This window comes from Scophthalmus maximus, chromosome 8 (genome assembly GCF_022379125.1).
Source record: "Scophthalmus maximus strain ysfricsl-2021 chromosome 8, ASM2237912v1, whole genome shotgun sequence".
Classification (NCBI taxonomy): Eukaryota; Metazoa; Chordata; class Actinopteri; order Pleuronectiformes; family Scophthalmidae; genus Scophthalmus; species Scophthalmus maximus.
This window is the reverse complement of record NC_061522.1, coordinates 5,983,058-5,995,448: the sequence shown is the minus strand read 5'-3', so window position 1 is coordinate 5,995,448 and position 12,391 is coordinate 5,983,058. Positions and strand designations below refer to the sequence as shown.

At 41.2% G+C, this 12,391-nt stretch overlaps 1 protein-coding gene across 14 annotated transcripts in view; it reads right to left on the bottom strand.

Moving 5' to 3' along the window:
• The window catches only part of sorbs2a (sorbin and SH3 domain containing 2a), a 46,673-nt gene that overhangs the window by 31,284 nt on the left and 2,998 nt on the right, over nucleotides 1-12,391 (bottom strand). For all 14 annotated transcript variants that reach the window (XM_047333824.1, XM_035638027.2, XM_035638023.2 and 11 more), the window contains exon 2: nucleotides 8,771-8,912. The gene's annotated coding sequence lies outside the window, so the exon portion shown is untranslated. The remainder of the gene's footprint in view (nucleotides 1-8,770; nucleotides 8,913-12,391) is intronic.

Sequence of the window (12,391 nt, the reverse complement as noted above, 5' to 3'; positions counted from 1 at the left end):
GCCTGGGATATTAATTCTATAACAAAATGTATTTAAACCCTTTCTGTAATGTTATTAAGAATACTCTCTTTTAATTATATAACCTCACTTTCTATGTCCTGCACAGGGTAGTAGAAAAACATTGATGTTTCAGATATGTCTTTTTTAATGTGTCAAGTAAATAAGTGTCTACAGAAGTGATTCTATGTAATATAAAGTCTAAGTAAAAAGGAGTAAGGATCTTGTCCCATTATCGATAATTTAAAATCAAATTTAAAATGTTGCCTTTAATTCAGCCTGATTCTGTTTTTGATATTATGTTAAAGCTTATCATTATTTTTTGGTATTTCTGTCTTATTTCTTTTTAAATTATCGTCCTGTGCTTGTTGCTTTCCTTCGCCTTAATTGTAAAACACTTTGGCTCAACTCCTGTTTTTAATGTGCTATATAAATAAACCTGACTTGACTTGACTAGATGTAGAAGTTGTGTAGTAATGTGAGTACATACCACGGTGAGCAGTTTACATTTGGGTATTTCAGTTTGTATTCAAATCCACTTCAGCATTTTCTGGCTCGAACTTAAACTAAACATTTACTTCAACACTGCGACAAACCTCATTTCACTTTGACAAGCAAAGTCCTGATAATTGTAGTCATCTTTTACCGATGCTTATTTTTGGAAAAGGTATGCAACCATATTCCAGCATGAATGTGTAAACTGCCTCGGCAGTTGGCTACGGTGACGAGTGGCACTAGATGGATAGCTTAGCATTGACACGCATTTGACACTGCTCACAGTTTTACGGACTTCAGATAAGATGATGGTAAACATGCCGACGTGAGAGCAGTTTTTTTTCTGAGAATCCTTTCCCATAATAACAACGGATCATCACGAACGTTCTCTGTATAAGAAAATATTGTCATTTCCGCAACATGTACTGTTTGATTGTGGCAAAAAACTTTTACAATTAAATATTGTAGAAATCTTTTCTTCTCATCGTGGCATCCGTGCTTTCTCGTACAATACAACCAAAATAATAGCAGTTTCACACAGTTTGAAGCCACAGTCCATTAGCACAATCTTATTGACAGTTGAGGCTAAAAAGAATTAGAATGAATCTGGTCAATCATTTCTTTTCTATGTGCTCAGTTTAAAAATATTATTTACATAAGTATTGGCTATTAAATGTTCTCTACATGCTCCAAGCAGTGATGAGAGAAATGTAAATGTATTACTGAAGTTGTTACGGAAAGCTTTCGCAAAACACAGAAAAGTGCCTTTCGGATCATCTCTCAAGCAAAATACGGAAAAATACTGCATTCACCACAACTGAGTCAGAACTAAAGAGAAGCCTCTAAGATGAGAGGTGAAACGTCTTGAACTACAACCATGTCCAGTTGCTCCTGAGGCGAGACGGGGCGTTAGCATTGGTTGTAGGAGGTATGCTCTGTCCAAGCTCCCTTCTAGTTATTAATAAGTCCTCATTTGTGCAACGACTTTGTTACCGCCATGTGGTTTCCAATACATGTGTCCATGATTTCAGAACGCAGTCAACGCCGGTGAGGAGGAAGTACTCCCGCTTGTACCAGTGCATCGAGCCGCGCATCATGGTCATACTTCCAGTCCCCGAAGACCTGATCCTTACCCTCACACAGTATGCCCTCGTAAATCTATCTGCGAGAAACACACACACGGAGTGGGGGTAAATCATGGGGCTGGCGTCGCTGGCTGTCGGCGTCCAAATGATGGTCAGATTATAAACAGGATCATGTTTCCTGGGGACAGATCCGCGGCGACACAGCAGCTGTGGCCGTGGTGTAATGTTATGGCTGCACACTGGAAGACGACGCAGCAGGCTTTACACCTCTGATGATTCTCTGACTATCTGCCCAGATCGGACCTTTTTAAGCTTTCAAATACAGAATCTGGAGCACTCCCTTGGGGCTGCTGGTGATAGATTATCAGCAGTGTACGCATTTTAGCATATATATTAGAGGGGCACCACGTGTTGCCATGCAACTTCAGTGAATACTTGTAAGTATGTAAGGCTAAATGTAAGGCTCAGTGTAATACGGGAAGTGGTGGGAAAAATGTTGTCAGATCTATACTGGACGATGACCATTTCTTATCATGACTAAACTTATCAATTCTCAGAATGTGACTCTACAGTGAATTCTGAATGAAATAAATACATGGACGATAAACAAGAGAGCTTATTTTCAAGGGGTTGTTTTCAGTTCTAGTTTCTAAGCATTTTGTTTCGAGTGATTTTATCTTCTCACTGCCCCTGTGGGTTTATCCACCGGCTGTAATTTAGGCATCGGCAGGCCACTCTGGAGACTAGGGTGTATATAATTACTGAGTGTAATAGCTGTGGGACTGCAAATGCACAAGTCGGAGCCATAAGCCGCAGAAAGCCGTGATGTCCAACACCACAAGCCCGTCAAGTCTCATTAGTCTGTCGAGTGACCCACTGAGACCCATTTGGCTTGTGTCAATGGATTAAACGGTTTGAGCATTGAATGCTGAAGACTCATGAGACACTGTAGTCGCTGTTTCCTGCTGTATTTCTTTTCAAGGAAATCATTGTTGATTTCAGCACATTACCCGAAACCGCTCCTAGTCGTATCATGGCATGGCCCTTTTCGCCCCCCTTGACAACATGGAAGAGTTTCAATATTGTTGACTTGTTTGTCTGTCATTATTTTATCGTATTTACTTTTATCTTCTGTGTATTTTACTGCAGTTGTTGAACTACTTTTTTCCTTTGTCATGATTTTATAGCCCTTTGGCTAAAATCCTGTTGTTGAGATATATAAATAAATCTGACATGACTTGACTTGTAGACACAAATTCAACTCTGAAGACAGAAAAAATAAATCACATAAGGTAAATACTGTAGGAGTGTCCATGTGTCATCTGTGTCAGAGAGTTGCCATTTGAATTACTTCATAAAATCAGAGTGCTTCGATAATGAAGCCAGTCTTAATCACACCACAAGAGACTGAGGTCAAAGCATATCAGAGAATGGAATGAACCACTAACTCTGCCCTTATTATTGGCTTCTTCTACTTAACGACATGTGCTGACAAAAACAAGAACATGAAGAAAAACATAACTCAGACAGTGTAAACTGTCAATGGGAGGAAACAGACAAAAGGAAGGAAGGAAAGAAAAACACAAACATGTCCTCAAAGAGCACCGGCCCGGGATGCCATTACTCACTGGCCGTCTGCCTTGGCATAGACAAAACAAGAGTCTGAAAACAAATTTGTCACCATGCTTCCATGAGAAAAATTTATAGCAATGACACAAACAAAGCGATTTCAATTAGTGTTTAAGAATTTCACATAAACTTTTTCACATGCTGCATGAGGCTATGAATTATATTTCATGATGTTCGCAGCCTTAAACCTTCTTCTTACCCAAGCATCTCTTATTTTGTTTCCCTTTGTGTTAATAAAATATTTTCTTTATTACGAGTAACCCATGGTGAATGATTCCCTTACAAATCTTCTTCATCCAGAGTTCGTCCCATTGACGGGAGACACATGGAGCATACAGTACAAATTAGGCCGTGTCAGTTACTTATACCATGGTGCGCCCGTATCAGCAATACCACCAATGTACCATTACAAACATAAATCATCCTATGACAGAACACAGCAAAACACCAAAGACAAAGATATTTTCGATTACAGCCCTTTTCAATTCCTGTAGACTCTTTGCGTTCGCACGCAATCTATGTGTAAAGACGGCAGGAGAGAGTGACCAGTCGTACTTGGAGATAAGCTGGCTATGTCCCTGAAGGGTCCCAACCCTGGAGTGGTCACTCAGACTGAGACGGACCCACAGGGTGTCCACAGATTAAGCTCCTTAGCAAATCTATTTAAAGACCAAACAAAAGAAATCATTGGCTCAAATTCTATTCAGCCTTTAAAATAAGGAAAAGATTGTCGGCTACTGCAAACTTAGTAAGAGTTTAAAAAAAGGACACCAGGTGCGATGGTATGTGTAAATTGAGGTCAAAAACCTGGATTCAGGTATTGGATGAGGATAAAAACTGAGCAGGGCAATTTGTAAATTCTCACTGTAGGAATCAAAGGGAACAAATCCGTTTTCGACAAGGCAACAGAACGTCCCCGGAGATCCTACATAAATCTCAGTCGAGACACGGCCGACCGTAAACCAAACTGACAGGGAGAGTGACCCCTCCAAAAAAGGGCAGAATTTAGACTGGCTTCATTCCTTAATTACTGAATGGGAGCCAAGTTATTTTTGTGGTGCATTTCTGTGGTACGAAATAAAAAATAAAAAATGTGGAGTGAGCAAGCTAGGGTTGCGATGAGAATAAAAAAGAAAGGCTTGGTAAAAACGAGAGTCAAGCTACAAGGCATTAGCCCATTGTGCTTCAAGTGGACGCTATTTTAACGTGTCAAGTATTTCTATTTGCTTCCAAGTATTCATGTAAGACATCAGCCAAACAAGTAAACATGTCAACAGTGAATAAATCCTTGTTATGATAAAACAATACAGCTGCAGGACAACTGCAATAGCGGAGGTTTAGCAGATTTCTACAGTGAAACTCAGTACATGATATTCTCATCCCAAGGCTTTTCATTTTTAATGCTGAATCATAATGTAATCTAATGAATCACAGCATGTCATCAAACACTGACAGTCTGCATAGAAATAATGCTCAATACTTAAAGTTATTACAAGCAGAAGAAACCTGATAGCGTTTGGTTTTACACTGAGAGTCCCTTCGCAGCGGAGCATTGCACCAGCTGCTGCAAAGACAACCGGTCCCTTATCGCGCATTTCCAAACTTTCTTCTGGGACAAGTTAATAAAATAATGTGGGCTTGACAGTCATCAACGAGAAGAGTTCATCTATTCATCTTTATATTACAAATTTAATAAAAGGAGGCTACTTTGATTGACTTTAGTAACTCCCGACAGACTGAGGGTCTGCAACTGAGTTCTTTTCTCTCCGTTTCCTTTCACCCTTTGCACAACGGCCCAATGTAGTCGTGGAACATCTAACTCAGGAAACCCAGGGCTTAAACGCAAAAACACTTAGGCAGGTGTTAAAATCATTTCATGCCCACATTAGAATGATTATCCCGCTTACGCCCTGGTCACTTGCCAGAAATGTAAAACAAGAACATTCACACGTTTTTGTTTTTTTTACTGTTTTGACATGTTTTGCCAAAGGTTATGAGGTAAACACTAATATATAACAGTGGATCACACTGAGAAGTAAGCAGTTCAGATCTCACGCCCCAGCCAATCAGAAAAAAAAAAATACTTTACATACAGGTGCTTTAATTACATGACTAAAAACTGGGAAATGTGTCTTTTCTGATAGTTGTAATGATATCAGTCTTCATGCAAAGCAAATGTTGAAAAACCTTCTGTCACAAAAGTACAAAGCTCTTTTTCTTATCGGTATCATGTAGCCGTTCCACATCACTGCCACTAGTTGAACAACAGCGATTTCCAACAAAGTCCCCGTTATCAGCCTTGTTTGTTCAACCTTGCCACTCATTAGCGGACCCCCCCTCCGGCTGCATGAATGGATAGGGGTGGTCAATACGCTAACCCTGCGTGCCCACTCACCGTCCATACTGCGACACAACAGAGGACCGTGTGTTCCGCGGATTGCATCACAACCCCCGCTAACGAGCAGAGCCATTGGCCTGCGAGCGCTAATGCAATTATGCAACACAGGCCCCGCTACTGTGGGTCGGGGCTGTCGGAGGAGGAGAAGAATCAATTGGATGTGACAGTCTGTGGGTTTGTTATCGTACCATTTCTATGCAGTTCTCGAAGCTGCGTTCACTGTATACTGCTCTGATGATGGCAGAGAGGAAAACAAATGCTCTGAATAAAAAGGCAAATATAGTGATGGAGGAGTAAGGTTATCAAAAGGAATGAGCCTAATGGAACACGCAGAAAGTAAATGACGTGCAATTGAAAATAGAGCAGGGCCAATATTGGCCTGTGGTGTTATGTAATCTGTCTGTGGCTAGAGCCGTCTGGGGACACACAGCATCACCAGCGAACAACACCTCTAGAGCTGCCTCGTCTCCTCGTCTGCAAGATCAGTGCACAACACGTAGAGCTCTGTATTATAAGGCGAGCGATTGCAAGTCTGAGGAGAGGCAACGTCACAAGGAGCTGAATGCCAAAGCAATTTCAAAGATGAAGCCTGAGCGTTTCCTGATGAGACAGTTTGAGTTAGGGTCAAAGCCGGGATTCAGTTAAGGCTTCATCTTTTTCAAATAATGGTTGAGTACAGGGAGAAGAAGCGATGGTCAGTTTAAAGTATAATGTTTGCTGGCAGCTTTTAGGCATTCTTAAGGCATAATACATTTTTATCTTCAAATTTATTTCCCTTTAAACTTGAATCCAATGTAGTAAGTAACAGTCAATCATACCTGGAATTTTGACTGTATATGGTGATTTTTGGGGGGATAATGGGTTGTTGGAGGCCTTAAGTCTTTCGGGGGAAATGCAGAAATTTGCCTTTTTTTTTTTTTTTTACTGAAAAAATACATCAGGATAGCAAACACTGGAATGTTGGAGGATGGTGAAGGAGCAGCAGCAGCTAAGAAATAAAATATCTCTCTTTGCAATTTTTCATCATCAATCACCCTTAGGGCAAAGTTATTTTTTTAATAGAATTCAGCACTGACGGATCTTATTAATATTTTGTATATTTAAAGATTGTTGTGTAGAAAGATTTGACATCGTAGAGAAGAACTTTCGCTTTCCACTAAATTGTCGGAGAGAAAATACACAGACAAAAAATATTGATGCAAGAGGTGCACTAAAGCAGAACGGCTATCAACTGAGACTAAGATTACATTCTCCATACATAGTCCAGATTCCCCAGGTACCAAGTGTTAAGTGTCTAGGATGAAGATAAGAGGAGCTTGATTAGCAGAGGGTTCTATATTTACTGCCATTAGACAGGACCCTTTACCCTCTAAGGTTGTCCGCAGCATCGGGAAAATCTATCAGAGGAATCTCAGGGGGTCAGGCATGAGGACATTTGATCACTTGATAATTTTTGATTCATATACATGGTAAAATTGACAGTCCAAACAGATAATGTTTAAGTTGCTTTGCATAGGACTCAGAATATGAATACTAGTGTTTGTTGATGTTCAGTCACATTAGACTATGAGAAACCTCCTTTCAGTGTTATTTGTTAATGTTAATACTTGACTGAGTATCACATGTCAAGCTGAATATTCAAGAGCGTAAAGGCAACTTTTGAAAGTCTTTGTCCTCTATACATCAGCTTTTAAACAAATAGCCCATATCAGGAAGGAATGAGGAAAAGGGGGGGGCTCACAAAGTTCTTTTGAGACCAGTTAAACTCCCTGATATGCAGGTCACACAGACCTCAAAACACTGTGAATAAATCTGTATTCAAACATGATTTACACTAATCTCTCTCTGGCAGAGTCACTACTTCCTAGACCCACATCACAGATGACACAGATCCAATCAAGCCAAAAATCTGTGCCCAAATAATGCTGCTTATGTTGAAACCAAAACTTTTTTACAAGAGCACCAAAGAGTTCAGCAAACAAATTAAGTTTTAGTGGTACTGGATTTTAATAATACCACATTCACCACGGAAAGAACGGGTGTAAACGTGTGACGTTTACAGGGAGCAGACAAAGTGGCTCTCTGTATGTCAGAATCGGGGTAAAGGGAACTGCGCCATCAACCGAGACTGGGAACCACCCCTTACTGTGTACCGGAGGGGTCAAGGTGACATTCCACAACACCTCTGAGACCGACCTAATGGAGGGATTGGTGCACGGCTTTTGTTGAGTGCGAAAGAGGAGACCGTGTAAAAGAGAGCGTAACAAGAGATGGAAGTATGTGAAAGGGACAGGAGGCAGGAAAAATTCAATTCTGGGGCGAAATTATGGGGAAATATGCGGGGACGGCAAAGAGGACAGGGAGGTTTTTGGTGGACTGAATTTAAACATTTCTAAATATTTAGTCCATCAAGAAACCAAAAAATAAGATTATATCCAGATGGTGACTTGCTGTATACATGGAAGTTAAAGTTGCCTTTTAATTAGTATGGCAAATGCTTTTTTTTGCCCAGTGAAGCCTGAAAATTCAGCAAGTTTATATATATATATATATATATATATATATATATATATATATATATATATATATAAACTTTTAAATCCTCAAATTGGTCAGGCAAGTTATTCCTGAGGTGAGCAGTAGAAACCACTGTTTTTATTTGACACTATTTTACCCCGTCCACTGTTGCAAAAGACAAAAATTCTTCTCTCGGCCTATAATTGTGGGTCTTGGCAGAACAGTTAAATACAATTCAATTTTGGTGTTTGGTTTGTAAAAGCTATTTGGGTTTCTTTTTTAAATTTTGCACGCTCTTTAAAGCATCAATAGCAAGTAAATATACACACGACACAAATCAGTAAATGGCCCAATACCATCTGTGTGTTTGTGTGTAGTCAAATATGGGATCGAAGCAAATGTTAAACATACTTAATATTACATAAATGTTCTTTAATGGATTAGAAATGTCAATTAAATGAGCGCTGGTCAAGATTCGCTTTTAAAAAACTGCAGTTTCATAGATAAAGTTATCCTGAAATTTGGCATGAAAAGAAAAGCACATTATTTCCTGTTCTTCTGTGCCATTTAATCCGAAATCTAGCCTGACCTCTCAACCAGGCGAGTGCAGGTGCGACAGTCCATCGAGCAGTGGAAATTTAACTCTTACCTTCATAAAATCAACAGACTGGAGACTCGCTGAGAAGAGTCAGGTATAGGTGAGCGCCTTTTCCCTCCTCTTCCCTCGGCTCGTGATGAGTCGCTCCTCCTGGTCAAGATTTTATTCCCAGATCTTTCTCCCCGTTCGATGCCTGTGAAGCGTGGAGACAACAGAATGAGGAGAAAGTTTGAGAGCCAGAGAGAGAGAGAGAGAGAGAGAGCGAGACTGACAGGGAAAGAGAGTTCCACGTTTGGGTGAAGCCGTGATCAGATACAGCTATTTTCAGACTCAGGCATGCTCGTCTATGAGACTGGAAAGTTACCCCCCAGTGTGGATGGGTGGGGGCTAAGTGACAGGGCTGACTATCTCTATTTTACCACACGCACACGTTTGCATGCACGCATACCACACAGTATACACACTCACGCACGCAAACGTCAGGCTATTTCTATACACACACACACATTCCCTCACTGTACAAACAACAACGCAGTCATATACATTTTGTGATTCGGTGGTTACTAGGTTACACCAGGTAAGTGCACCTTGTGCATGGGTAAATGGACTGCGGGTGGGATGGCAGTGGGTGTGAGAAGGAGCCTCCACACGGCTACATCTTTCCTCCGGGGGTGTTTTAATGTCACGCAGTAGCCGCCGTCGACAGTGTGCCGCTATGTAAAGTAGCCCACTCTACACGGAAACTGACAGGAGTGTCAAATTCTTCTCACATGAGATGTTTCTTTCACTCTCCGTTGCTGACACTTTGACCTTCTGTCATGAACTTGGGTCGCTCAGAGATGGAGAAGCACAAACAGCCCCCCTCTCTCTCTCTATCTTTTTTTATTTATTCAATCTTTTGAAATCAAAAAAAAAACAACCATGTGCACGTGCTGGCTGTAAATACATACAGACTAATTTTATTCCCACTCACCTGTGTCATTAATAATCTTACTGCTGTGTAATTCATATGGGGATGTATATTTGGAAATGACCACACACACGCGCACACACACATGGCTGAATATACACAGGAGAGAGGTCACCCAGAAGCACCTCTAGACCCCAGACTCCCTGCTATTCCCAGAATGATGATGTAACGCCCGCTATTAGCATCTCCTATTTAGAGACATGGATACCTAAAACCAGCCAGGCAGCTACTGTGCAATATGCTATTTGGCCCACTTCCACCTCCCAATTTCACACCTGCACTCAACAATAAAAGAAAACAGGCACACAAAATCAGCGACTCACAAATAACTGAGTGCTGCAGGAAGCTTCCAGCAGTCACTACAAAAGGAAAGTCATTAACCCAGCTTCATGTAGCTTCATTAGTGGCTGGTGAATGCTGATTAGATTGCTGGCTGGCAACTTAACTTCCCTTTACAAAACCAGAGAGCCAAAACATTAGATTCAAACCACCTTTACAGTCCCTGATGTCATCTCTTTTCCATATTTTTCCAGCACAATTTCAGCTTTATTTGAAAGGAAACAGTGAATCAACAATCAATTTTGTTTACTTTGGTCACTGCCTTTCTTAAGAAGTTGTAAGAGTCTACAACTTCAGGGGAATAAGAGAAAGTTTCCCAAAAACCAATAAGTCTGACTGGATCAGCAACAAGTATTTTAAAGGAGATATATTATTCTCGTATTCAGGTTCATGATTTTAATTTGGGTTATTAATGGAAAAGGTTCACATCCTTTAATGTTCAGAAAACGCATCAGTTTCCTCATACCAAAAATCCCTGCAGCTCCTCTCTCTAGCCTCTGTCTGAAACACTTGGTTTTAGGCCCCTCCCTCCCAATGAAGTCCAGTCTTTCTCTGATTGGCCAGCTGGCCCACTTTGTTGTGATTGGTCAAAGGCCTCCAGCGCATGTAGGAGGTGTCGGCCTCTGCTCTCGCTTCACCTGGCTTTGTTGGGGGAGTGTGAGACTAGCAGCTAGGTGTGGGCCTTGTGCACTTCCGGACTAGTGCCGGACTACTGACGAGGAAATTTAAGGAGCATTTGAGGATCAGTGTTTTCTGTCGGGGAGTGGAGCCCCCTTGCCCGCAGACTTTTTACCTTTGCAGATCTTTTACATACACACAAAACTGCAAGAGCATAATATTTCTCGTTTCAAAGTAACGAGACAAGTGCAGCCGCGTGTCAACCTGTTGCCAACCTTTAAATCAAGCGTTGACGGACGTAGTGGAGTTGTCCTATAGATCAACACCAACTGCGTCCGCTTTCACCGTGCCAATGATGAAGTGGTAATGTAAAAATCCCATCTACACGGGCAGCAGACACGATCAAACAGCAGCTGGGCCCCAGAATTTTCTGGTCACGTGCCAAGGATCAGCGGGGGTATGGTGAAAAGCTGACAAGTGACAGGTGCTAATGATGCAACCTTGGGGCCAGAATCAGGGGGAGTATCAGGGGACCGATAAAGTCGAAAAAGTGAAGCACCTGAGTTAAGTCCTTCAATGTTATCTTTTTTAATTTGGACATTATCCTTTAATCTAGATGAGCTTTTCAAAAGTGGATCGACAAGAGCCCCGGACGCTTCTGAACAAACATTTCCCAACGTTTCCAACATTAGAGGGATATCATTCTACAAAACTCCATCTGAATGAATGATTTATTAAAAAAAGTAAACAATTAAAAACAATTAAAAACCATCATGACACAGCGGCAGCAGCCTAGGAACGATCTCATTAAAGTACCAGAGCAAACTATTTTTATAGCAAGTGACACACACTCACACTCAAACACACCGACACTCTGACCTATGAGCCACTCCGAACTACAGCGGCCGCGTCGACATGGTCTCACCCGAACAGTTTCAACACCTAATTCATTATCAGCTTCTGCAAGGACCTGCCATTTCCAGCTAAGTAAGTGGCGGGATATAAAAAGCACGGAGAGCTGCGCACATGTACACATTTAGTAAGTGTCACTTACTGGAAAACACTTAAATCCGACAGCAGATCCGCCCCCCAAAAAAAGGAAAAAATAAATCCAGGAATATTGTTGTGCAGGCACGATGCCAAAGTCTCGTTGGGATATGAGCTAGGGACGATGTGCTGTGTGATGACAGGGTTAATAGAATATTTTTTTACCTCTACCAAGGAAGATACAGTATGTGATTGTTCAGTTTGGCTGTTTGTTAGCAGGATTACTCAAAATGTTATGGATGGATTTGTAACAGGTTTGTTTTGAATGATTCTTCAGCATTGCGAGAGAGTGATTTAGGTCAAACAGAATGTAGGTGGGGGGAGATTGCCTCTTACTCAGATGGACATCGTAAATCCTCACTTCTTCAGTTATTGTAGTTGACCACTACAGGATGAAACCATTCTGCTCGTGTCTCTACATTCTCCATGATGATGCCAGCACAAGGAAGCAAACACTCATCCGACGGCATCCAAAAGTGAAACAGACAACATTTGTCAATTCTGACCTACAGGTAGGTCTTTTGTCTGGGCTTAGCGGGATAGACTACTTAATCCCTCTGTGCCGTGTTGCTAATCAGTTTAAAGTATATCCCAATCCTTGACTACTTAAAGACTTTTTTTTTCTTTTTTTAATCTGCCTTTGTACAGTTCTCTGATGAACTTTCATTTGTTCTTCCGACCAACATAAATTCAAAGTG